The 11,534-nt window shown below is 48.2% G+C and overlaps 1 long non-coding RNA gene across 1 annotated transcript; it reads right to left on the bottom strand.

The window, feature by feature from the left end:
- Nucleotides 1-8,324: 8,324 nt before the first annotated feature.
- On the bottom strand, nucleotides 8,325-10,138 carry LOC117435013 (uncharacterized). Its single transcript, XR_004549108.3, has 4 exons — nucleotides 9,992-10,138; nucleotides 9,560-9,728; nucleotides 8,860-8,991; nucleotides 8,325-8,752 (listed from the first exon to the last, which is right to left on the bottom strand). It is a non-coding gene; the product is annotated as an uncharacterized LOC117435013 (long non-coding RNA).
- Nucleotides 10,139-11,534: the final 1,396 nt, after the last annotated feature.

Genomic DNA, 11,534 nt, shown 5'->3' with positions numbered 1-11,534 from the left:
TTTTGCTCTTCAGGCCGTGAAGGCTTCTGAAGCGACCACGCGGCTTGATGGTTATTTTCTCTTTCAGGGAACCGGGGTTGCATCCGCAACCTATCGTTCCCTTTCAAGTCGAAAATAACCATCAAGGTATGGGAACAGTGTACCCAAGCCGTCGCGAGGGAGGATTCTCGGCAGTAGGACAGACTTACGTCATAACGCAACTGCGTAGGCAGAACATCTAGGCATATGCGGAGCTGCGCCTCAGCGTCTATGCTCGTAATGACACCTGTCTTAAAGGTGGAACAGTCAACACCATGCTATCAACCACTCTATACGTCCGCATCCTGAGGCGTCGTAGAGTGTAAAACAGATGCTCCAAACAGTGGAGCAGAGGAATCCAGTACATTTAACCTGTAAAACCTCATGAAAGTATGCGGCGTAGCCCAACTGGCTGCCGCGCAAATATCAGACACCGGCACCCCTCGAAAGAGGGCCCAGGATGTCGCCATACCCCTGGTAGAATGCGCCTTCAACTGCCCTGGTGGTGGAAGGCCTGCAGATTCATACGCTAATTTAATAGCATCCACTATCCAGTGGGAAAGGCGCTGTTTAGACAGCGGCTGACCCAAAGATCTAGAACCATGGCATATGAACAACTGTTCTGTCTGCCTCACAGTCTTTGTACGGTCCATATAACACCTCAATGCCCTCACGGGGCAGAGCATGTGTAACCGCTCTTCCTCTGGGGAAGAAAAAGGAGGAGGATGGAACGCCATCAACTCGACTGACTGGTTCATGTGGAACGGGGATATAACCTTTGGTAAAAAGGCCGGATTAGGGCGCATGGAGACCTTAGAACCGTCTCCTGCAAAACGAGTACAAGAAGGATGCACTGAAAGTGCATGTAACTCGCTCACGCGTTTTGCTGATACCACAGCCAGCAAAAAAGCTGTCTTAATAGATATGAGCTTCATATCCACGCTGTGGAGAGGCTCAAACGGTGCCTTGGTAAGGGCTTCTAGCACCACATCAAGGCTCCACGACGGTAAACTGGTCGTTCTTGGAGGCCGCAAGCGTCTTGCACCTTTCAGAAACTGAGATGCCAAAAAATGGCAACCAGGTGATAACCCGTCAATGCGTACATGACAAACCGAAATGGCGGCTAAATACACTTTAAGTGTAGAAGGAGATTTCCCTTCATCCAGCAGTTTCTGTAGAAACTGCAATATTACTGCCATAGGACAGGAGACTGGGTCGTGGCTCTCAGCCAGACACCAACTCTGAAACAGCTGCCACTTATACGCATACTGCGACCTAGTAGAGGGCGCTCTCGCACTCTGGATGGTCGATATAACTGCAGTCGAAAGCCCTAAGGCTGACAGGCGCTCCCGCTCAGGGGCCAAGCCCACAACTGCATGAGTTTGGGGTTCGGATGCCAAAGCTGTCCTTGAGCTTGGGACAACAAGTCCGCTCGCAAAGGGAGTTCCCTCGGGCGACCGTGCAGTAACTGCACTAGACTCGGGAACCATATTCTCCGAGGCCACCGAGGAGCGATCAGAATCACTGTCGCTCGCTCTACCCTGACCTTCTCCAAGAAGGCGGGGAGCATCGGAATCGGTGGAAAGGCATACAGGAGCCCTGGCGGCCATTCGTGAGCCAGTGCATCCACCCCCAGGGGGCTGTCGAGGTCCTTCACCGAGAACCATAGAGGACAGTGCGTGGTCTCTCGCGAAGCGAAGAGATCGACCTGCGCTGTGCCGAACCATTCCCAGATGCGCTCCACCACTTGAGGGTGGAGACGCCATTCGCCCGCAAGAGGACCTCCTCTGGACAGGAGATCCGCTGCGTAATTGACTCTGCCCGGCAGATGAACTGCACGCAGAGAGGCTAAACGCGGTTGAGCCCAGAGCAACAGCCGCGTTACCATCTGGTGAAGACTGGGGGACCGCAATCCGCCCTGGCGATTGATATACGCCACTACTGTGGTGTTGTCTGACCGCACTAACACGTGCTTGTCTAGAAGCACTGGCAAGAAGTGCCGGAGGGCGAGGTCCACCGCTCTGAGCTCCAGAGCGTTGATGTGGGCTGACCTCCAGGGTCCTGACCACACTCCACGGGTCCCTGTCCCGTTCCAGACTGCTCCCCAACCGTGGTTGGAAGCGTCGGTCGTGATGACCTGCCTTCTGAAAATGGGACCCAAGCGTACGCCTTGGCGGAGGTTTGACGGAACTCTCCACCAGCGTAGCGCTTCCCAGCAGGCTCGGGATACCCTTAGCCTGCGGTGTTTGTCTCTCCGCGGATGCAACGCGAAGGCATTGAACCAGGCCTGCAGAGGTCTCTGGTGTAGTAAGCCCAAAGGAAGGGCTTGTGAGGCGGCAGCCATCAACCCCAGCATGCGCTGACACAGCTCCATGCTGACTGTTTGTCTCAACCTGAATAGGGAAAGACACCGCTCTATTGAGGCAACTCTTTGTGTCGACAGGGTCGCTTCCATGGACACTGAGTCCAGATGCAGACCCAAGAACTCGGTCTGTTGGCTCGGCACTAGGCGGCTCTTTTCTGAATTGATCTTCAGACCTAGCCGCCGAAGATGGTCTGTAACCATCACTGTGTGCTGTGCCACCTGCTCCTTTGACTGCGCGCAGACGAGCCAGTCGTCCAGATAATTCAGCAGTCGGACACCTTGAGCCCGCAAGGGAGCTAGAATGGCATCCATACATTTCGAAAAGGTTCGAGGAGCTAGTGACAGGCCGAACGGAAGGACACAAAACTCGTATACCCTGCTCTGGAATGCGAAACGCAGATACTTCCTGTGACCCGGGCAGATGGGAACGTGAAAGTACGCATCTGTCAGGTCCACGGTGGTGAACCAGTCGCCGTGTCGGACTGACTGGATGATGTGCCTGTGCGTAAGCATCCTGAACGATAACACCCGCAGGTATTTGTTCAGTACTCGCAGATCTAAAATAGGACGGAGCCCGCCGTCCTTCTTGGGCACCAGGAAGTATTTGGAATAGAACCCCTGGTCGATCAGAGCAGGGTCTACTTGTTGAATGGCACGCTTGCTGAGCAATGCTTGTATTTCCACATTCAGAGCTGAGGACTGAACCGAGTCCTTCACTGCAGTTACGACCACCCCCCGAAAGGGGGGAGGTTTTAACTGGAACTGAAGGGTGTACCCGGTGGATATAGTTTTGTGCACCCAGATGTCGTTGGTGCATTGTTGCCAGAACTGGAGCTGGGAGAGTGTAGGGGAGGGTTAACAGCTGCCTGGTGTTCTCAGGGCTGTTTGGGCTGGGCTCGTTCGCGAGGGGCCTGGCCAGAGCCCCGAGGGCGTGGCTTGGCACCACCTCTAGGGCGCCACCCTCCGCGCTGCGGTCTTGAAAAAGGAGGTTGACCGCGCGCTGCTGTGCTTGAGGGAGAGGTCTTAGTCCCCCCTGGCCGTGGCTGGTGCTGTGGTGGTGCCCTGCGCCACTGATGTTCCTGAGGCCGCTTCGGCTGGAACGACGGTTTTGGCCACATTTTCGCCATCTGCTGTGACGCCTCCCGCGCCTTGGCGGAGCGTTGCAGCATCTCCTCCACCGCTGGACCAAATGTGTGTCCCGGTGTAATTGGGGCATCCAGCAACGGGGCCTTATCAGGTTCCTGCACTCTCGCCTGCGAGAGCCAGAGCTGCCTTCTGGCCACCACCAGAGACGCGATGCTCCTGCCCTGAGCCCGCGCGTTGAGCTGGGCCAGCTTCACCAGCAGTTGACTGACGGTCCCCAACTCGCTTCTGAGGGCCGCCGAAGGGCACTCAGGCAGGTCTTTAATTAATGCCGCTTGGTAGACCGTCAGCAAGCTGGCCACATTAGAGAGCTTGACCGCCTCTGTGGCCGCAGCGTACCCCTTCTTGAGGTGTACCTCAGTGGTCCTGCACTGCTTATTGGGGCATGCAGGATCTTTCGTCAGCCCCGATAGTGTTGGCGTCTTCACCAACGCGGCGAACGCAGCGTCCACAGGTGGGAAGGACGCCAACCCAGCCTCACTTGCCCCTTGCATGTTAAAGGCCGAGGCCTTGCGAGAAGTCGCCGGGGCAGAGGCCGGAGCCCCCCAGGTGGACTGTACCTCCTTAATAAAGTCCGGGAATGCCGGAAGCATCCTGGACTGACTGGACTGGGATGAAGGCGACTCAAACAAGGAGCGCCGAGGCGGCTCCGCCATCGGCCACTCGACGCCCAAGTGGCGGGTTGCTCTGTCCACCACAGACCACGTAGGGTCATTGGTGTCCAGCACGTGGAGCTCGTCCTCAGAGTGCTGGGAGGCTACCTCAGCCTCTGTACTGTCCCCCTCTAGGATGTCAGATGCGTCTCTAGACAGCGCATCGATATCCCACTCCCCTTGAGACTGCACTGGAGGAGCGACGACCGGTGCAGGTTGTGGAGGGGCCACTGGCTGACTAGCAATGGGCCCAGTCGGTTGTCCTGGGACTGGAGGCACCACATTTGCTAAGGACATGAGGATGGACTGCTGCCCCATCATAACCTCCATGAATTGGGACATTTTGGAGGTTAGCTCTGCCACCCCCGACCTGTCTCTGTATCGCCTGTCCCGACGAGGGGAACGAGAGCGTGCTCTCCGTCGAGGCGATCTGGAGTGCGACCTAGACTCCCGACGGGGGCGTACCCTACGAGGGGAGGGGCTGCGCTCCCGAGCGCGTCTGGTGGGGGACCTCTGACCAGCCGTTAGCTGGGAGGACGGGCTCCTGGAGAGCTGCAGCCGCCCTGGCGGCGTCGCCGTAGATGACGGCGGGGCAGAAATGGTGTGGGACGATCCAGTGGAAGGAGAGCGCCCACCCACTGCTTTCTTCGCCCTTTGGCGGAGGGTGCGTGTCTGGAAACCAGCACAAAGATGGCAAAAAGCCCTATCCGCCAACGCGGATGCGGCGTGCTCTGGCCCCAGACACGCCACACAGTCCTCATGGGGATCGCTCGCTGGCAATTTTGCCTGGCAGGTGACGCAACGGTGGAACCCGGACATGGTTGCCGAAGCGTGGACGTGCCCTGGTCGTAAAGGCGTCGATGCGCCAAGCGTCGAGCGCCGAAGCGTCGAGCGTTGAGGTGCGTGCACCGAGCGTCAAGGCGTCGAAGCGCCGAGCGTCGAGGTGCGTGCACCGAGCGAGCGCCGAAGTGCGTGCACCGAGCGTCGAGGTGCGTGCACCGAGCGTCAAGGCGTCGAAGCGCCGAGCGTCGAGGTGCGTGCACCGAGCGTCGAGCGTCGAGGTGCGTGCACCGAGCGTCGAGCGTCGAGGTGCGTGCACCGAGCGTCAAGGCGTCGATGCGCCGAAGCGTCGAGCGTCGAGGTGCGTGCACCGAGCGTCGAGCGTCGAGGTGCGTGCGTCGAGCGTCGAGGTGCGTGCACCGAGCGTCGAGGTGCGTGCACCGAGCGTCGAGGCGCCGACGCGCCGAGCGTCGAGCGCCGAAGCGTCGAGCGTCGAGGTGCGTGCACCGAGCGTCGAAGCGTCGAGGTGCGTGCACCGAGCGTCGAGGCGTCGACGCGCCGAGCGTCGAGCGCCGAAGCGTCGAGCGTCGAGGTGCGTGCACCGAGCGTCGAGGCGTCGACGCGCCGAAGCGTCGAGCGTCGAGGTGCGTGCACCGAGCGTCGAGCGCCGAAGCGTCGAGCGTCGAGGTGCGTGCACCGAGCGTCGATGCGCCGAAGTCCCCAAGCGCAGACGCGCTAGCACCAAGCGCTGATGCGCTGCACAAAGCGCCGAAGCGCTGCACCAAGTGGCAAAGTGCCGACACCAAGCGCCTAAGCGCAGCACGCCGGAGCGTGAGTACCGAGCGTAGAACGCTAGCACAGACGCCTAAGCGTCAGCTGACCCGCAGAGCGGAGACGCTATGTGCTGGTACAGTGTCTTATGCTGTGCACTACTTACCTGCTGGTGCTGGGGATAGAGGCTTAGTGGTCGTCTTCCTCTGTGTAGTGAATGGGATTTTTTTTTTTTTTTTTTTCGCTGCAGCAGTACTGCTGGTGGTGATTGTGTGACTGGGACACAGTATATGTGGGCACAGTACAACTACCACGCGGTTTTTTTTTTTTTTTTTTACCGCAGGCAGTACGTGGGAGACAGCAGAGCAGGCTCCACACACACGCGGTCTAGCCAAGGCAAGACCGGGGCTGCAGACACGCGCGCGGCCAAGGCCAACGCAACGTGCGTCACAAATATATACAATACACACAGAAAAATATATATTTTAATACAACCCAAAACACAACACAATAATCAAAATTAATTAATAAAGGAAAGACGGGAGACCACGAGAAACGCGATGCAAGCAAAGCGTGAAGGAAATATATAAAATATATAAAAATATACACAATATATAAAATCCTTAAATAATAATAATAACGACTCCGAAGAGTGTAACTGAAATAAACTCGGAGAAGGGGCAAAAACCAGCTTCTCAAGCTTTAAGCTTTTTGAGTACAGTCAGCTACAGGCTCTAATACCTACCGCTACCAATGCTGAAGACAAAAGAGGAAGTGAGTCTCTGCGCGCTGCGTATAGTAAGCTCCCAAGGGGGCGGGCTTACGTGGCAGCTCGCGCAGAGGCCTATCGGCAGCTTTGCTATAAAAGCTCAGCCAATCGCTACTGCCTGACGGCAATATCCCATACCTTGATGGTTATTTTCGACTTGAAAGGGAACAGTGCATACGCAATACGCAAGGGTTAATTTGTGCCGGATCGCCCCGGATCCCGGATTCGGTACCTGTTTGTCTTTCATGCGAGAATTAAACGGTTTTCTTAAAATCTCTAGCTGTTTTTGATATTTATTTAATTAAACCAGTTTTAAAATACTTACATGTACTGGATACCGCTATCTGGCAGCTCTAACAATGCGTACAGGAATTCATTTCCAGTCACTGTAGTTTTTTTTTTTTTTAAGCAAGGAAGCAGTTTTAATAGCTGGCTCCGGGGTGTAAGAAAATACCCAGGTCCATTTAGCTGGGGCTTGTCATTCTTCGAGTCAGTGCGAATTTAAAATACAGCTATGGAGAAACTAGAATCAAACATATACCCAGTCTAGCTGCAAAATAAATTAGAATCAGTTGGCTGAATGGCAGACACAATGAGCGCGTGACCTCATTTCATTCCAGCTTGCATCTTATTCATACTTCATGACAGTTTGCAGCATAGAATATGCTGCTTTAGAGCTAACAAAGACTTAAGACATTTGCTATTGGTGCAGTATTCATGATAAACTGTTCTTAGCGTCCCTGATTATTTTGTGTTTTTTTTTTTTTTTTTTTTGTTTAGTATCCTGGAGCTCTACAGAGGATGTCGGCGAGCTACAGCTCCATGGAGGACAAAGTCTAGCCCTGCAAGAGTCTGCTTTGAGCTGCACGGCTCTCTCTGCACACCACACAGTCATGTCTTTACAAGACGAACTAATCAGCGACCCTAATAGTTATTATTCACAAAACAAAAAGAAACAAGGTCTTTTCAATCTGTTACCTTTCTTCTGCATGCTTTCTATACTCCATTATTATTGCCCATTGCTAATGCATCCTTGAAACATAAAGGTCTTATTATTAGTTTATTAAGAGAAAGGATTTCTTTCACACTGGTTCAGGTATATCAGTCAGAATTATATATATATATATATATATATATATATATATATATATATATATATATATTATTTTTAAAATTAGGATTTTAATTAGTTTTGATGTGCCCTCTAGAACAGAGCTCCCCAACCCCAGTCCTGGGGACCCCGTGTCTGCTGGTTTCCATTCCAGCTGAGCTCTCAACTGCTTAACTAGACCCTTCATTGAACTAATAAATTGCTTAATTAGACCTTTTTAATTGTGCTCAGCTCCTATAAAGTTGCAGAGTTCAAGTTACATATAAAATGTTATTGCTAACTTAAAATCTACAACTGTTTAAGAGCTGAAAACAATTAAAAAGGTCTAATTAAGTAAATTATTAGTTCAATTAAGGGTTTAGTTAAGCAATTGAGAGCTCAGTTTGAACGCAAACCAAAAAACACAGGACCAGGGTTAGAAAGTCCTGCTCTAGAGAAAAACAGCAATATGTTCAGCACTTCTTTAGTAGATCATTTCATTAATTTACTTTATAATTTAATTTTAAATGGCGGGGTCAATTCAGTTGATCTAAACGTTAAACTCAAAACATCATTAACATTATGTTTTTAATATTTTTACACAGACAGAAATAAACATCTATCTATCTATCTATCTATAGTAGCTACTTTACCAGGAGATTGTGTGCCTACACCTAAAAAACTAATATTTAGTACCTGTTATTTATGTATTTTTCTGAAAGAGGGATTTAAGAATGCCTTCACATGCCTTTTATTTTGGTCCACCACAAAAGAATAGGTGTGAGTTACATTCTTTTTGGTTTTAAAGTTACCTGATCTCTATAATATATACAATCTAAAAACTGGTGTTTCATTATATATTTTGAATCCATCATTTGCTCGTTTTTTGTTTTTACAAACAGGCATAGTAAAGAGAATGTATCGTATCATAGATTTTAGGGTTATCGAGTAGGTGGGGCCAACAGAGGAAGCAGAAGGTAATTAAAGATTACATTTAAAACTCAGTACCATTTTTCTTAGTTAATCGAATTTGTTTTAAAAATAAAGCCATCCACCCAGATGATGCTGTTGTGAAAATATGATTGTTCTGATTAGCCGAAAAAGGACAGTTTTTCTTTCAGCCAGTCTTCCGTCAAGTCATCTGTGTTCCTGATCTCAAACACCTGAGAAAAAGAGAAATCAAATACAATAAATACTGTTCATTTTATTTAAGGCTGCAGTGTCGAACTGATTGAATGCCTGGCTACTTGTGAACCACATTGTTCCTTACCTTTCTATGAGTTGTACTTATTCAGGGATGGAAATAAGAAATCTCTAATTGCAAGCCATGTCTTGCATTTCCTGGGTATTTTTAATCTGTCTTTGCTGACAGCGTACATCATCTGCTGTTCAGGCTTGCAACCTACCAGGAATAGAAAGAGTCTGTGCCAAGAAGCAACAGGGGTAATAATCTCCCTCATGTAAACCTTTTCAAAGAAGTAACCCACCTCACTGTAATATGAAATAATCAGGTCAAAATGTTTCACGGGTACAGCTGGGGTCAAAGGTTTTGCATCATCTAGAATTTAAGGATATTACAAAAGTCTACTGGAAGCCATAATAGTAGTACAGTAGTTCATGTTAGATTTCAAAATGTCACATTTTTCAATTGTTATCCGTTTTTCGTTAAGTATATAGAAAACTGCAAAGAGGTATGTAATTCAATATGTTAACATAACATCATTCAGCAGGCTTTATGAAGCAGAATTAGTAAATTCTAGAGGGTGATGCAAAACTTTTGGTCACAGTTGTACTGTGCATAAACCACCAGCATAAAGGGGGGTTTTGGTGCCCCTTGTGGACATTAGTCCATATTACAGATTTGAGTCTTCGAGGCACAGCACAGCAAGCCAGTGTGCTGAGATTCTTATATTGATATAAATATGCTGTTTCTGAATGGCAGTGAACTGCTCGATTCAGACAGGACTCACCGACAGGGCTGGAGAAGATGAAGCAGAGGGGATGGGAAACTCTTCCATCTGAGTGGTTGTATTTATAACTATACACAAGAAATGTGGAGCGCACTCAAGGAACCAACAAACACAAAGGAGCAGTTACAGAACACTGCAGTGGTTACAACAAACACTTGAGTTCTGATCCCTGCAGGCACACATAATTACAATGTTACTATGCATACTTGCAATGTACTTAATGTGTAAAACGTTTTGCATAATATATATAAGTACACAATTATATCAGAAAAGGATTAAAAGTTAAAAGCAGCCCTGTCTAACACACCAGTTCAGGCACTGTGCTTTTCTAGCAGGTTTAAGATGAGCTCTTCAAAAGAGCAAGTGCAAAATATCATGGCTTGAATTTGAAAAATAAAACATTATCTGAGGTAAAGCAGTAGGTTTTCTTACCATGTTTTAACAGATGTGTGTTTCCTCTTTTCTGTTGAAAAGTGAAGTGTTTCACGTGAGTTTTGCCTGCCTGCCTGCTCCCCACAGACCCTTGTGACAGGATGTAGCGAGCCAATTCCTGTTTTGTCTTACTCAGAAGTGAGAGGCTGGTTTGTGAGCAGGAAATCTTCACAAATTCAAAAACGGACACATTGGTTACTAAATTGAATGCATGCGATTCAATGGTTCTTTGTAGAACCCTTTGGTACAAACCAAATTTTTTTTTTTTTTAAATGCCCAGCTAAAACGTTATTGAACTGGGCTCTTAATATGTCCCAGTATGGCCCTGATAGTAAAACAGATTACCAGTAGTGTGTACTGGTTCATATACAAGTTGAAACCTGCCATTGTCCCATATTGGAATTCTACATTACAATATAGAAATTTTAATTATCTTAGGGAAAGAAAACATTTACACAAAGCTAAGTTTCTTTCATTATTTCAAGAAGAAATCAAGAAATATACCACTAATTTTAAAAAAACTGAAATGTAAAATGCTTTAGTCAGGTTTATCATAGTAAAATCATAGCAATGTGTAATTAACATTACTAATCAACACTAAGTATGGTACGGCATAGGTAAGCACAGAAAAGCCCAGAGAGGATTGGTACAGTTTGTTAAAAAAATTACATTTAAAAATGAAAAACAAAAAGCATGTCAAACCAGGATAGACGATGGTAAATGTATAGTATAAATATGTATAAATATAAAAACTGCAAAATGACTGTGGTAAACTTTGTCACTTTACTGTTTGAATATTCCATGCCAGCTGTATAATAAAGCACTTGGAAAGTAGTTAGAGAAGAAACATGATGAAAAGTATTGTAATCCATGGTTAAGCACAGTACGTTCTTTGGTTAAGTTTTGTGAGCGCGACTAGGAAACATTACCGGTACTAAAGGAACTGTGAAGTGCGTAGATCATTATCAGACACTGCCAGTGAAGAGGTTTCCTTGAGAAACAGTTCAAAACGCTGGTCCCTTCCTTAGGATCTGACCTTGGTATTTAAAAAACAAAGTTAAAAATAGACACACACACGCACGCATCTTATTGCTGTAGTAGAAAAACTCAAACCTAAGGTTTTTCATTGTGACTGCTATCCAATGACACCAAACTGATTTCAGTTGCAACTTAATAAGCTTTTTTGACATCTTAAGAACATAACATCAGTAACAACAGGCAGCCATATAGTGTTTATTTCAACTCAGGTAATGTGAACTTAACCTGCCGCCACACCATAAAGCGTTTCAGACTGCGAGTTTGAGGCTCAGCATGTGGTCTTGATACCTACTGCACAGGAAGTCAATTTGCCTTGAGTTTGAAAATTAGAAAGAGCATTACGGACAAATACACATGATGCACCCATTGTAATTCTACCTCTGTGTCATTCGTGTGTTAAGATGTTTAATACGACATTAAAACAGTAGGTGTCAGTAAAGTCCAGAGAGAATTTCTGTAAATTGACAACTGGTGGAAAAATATGATATAATGTTTGGCATGTGTG

The sequence above is a fragment of the Acipenser ruthenus genome, chromosome 30 (genome assembly GCF_902713425.1).
Source record: "Acipenser ruthenus chromosome 30, fAciRut3.2 maternal haplotype, whole genome shotgun sequence".
Taxonomy (NCBI): Eukaryota; Metazoa; Chordata; class Actinopteri; order Acipenseriformes; family Acipenseridae; genus Acipenser; species Acipenser ruthenus.
Note: the sequence above shows the minus strand (reverse complement) of the source record. Positions and strands in the feature narration are given on the sequence as shown.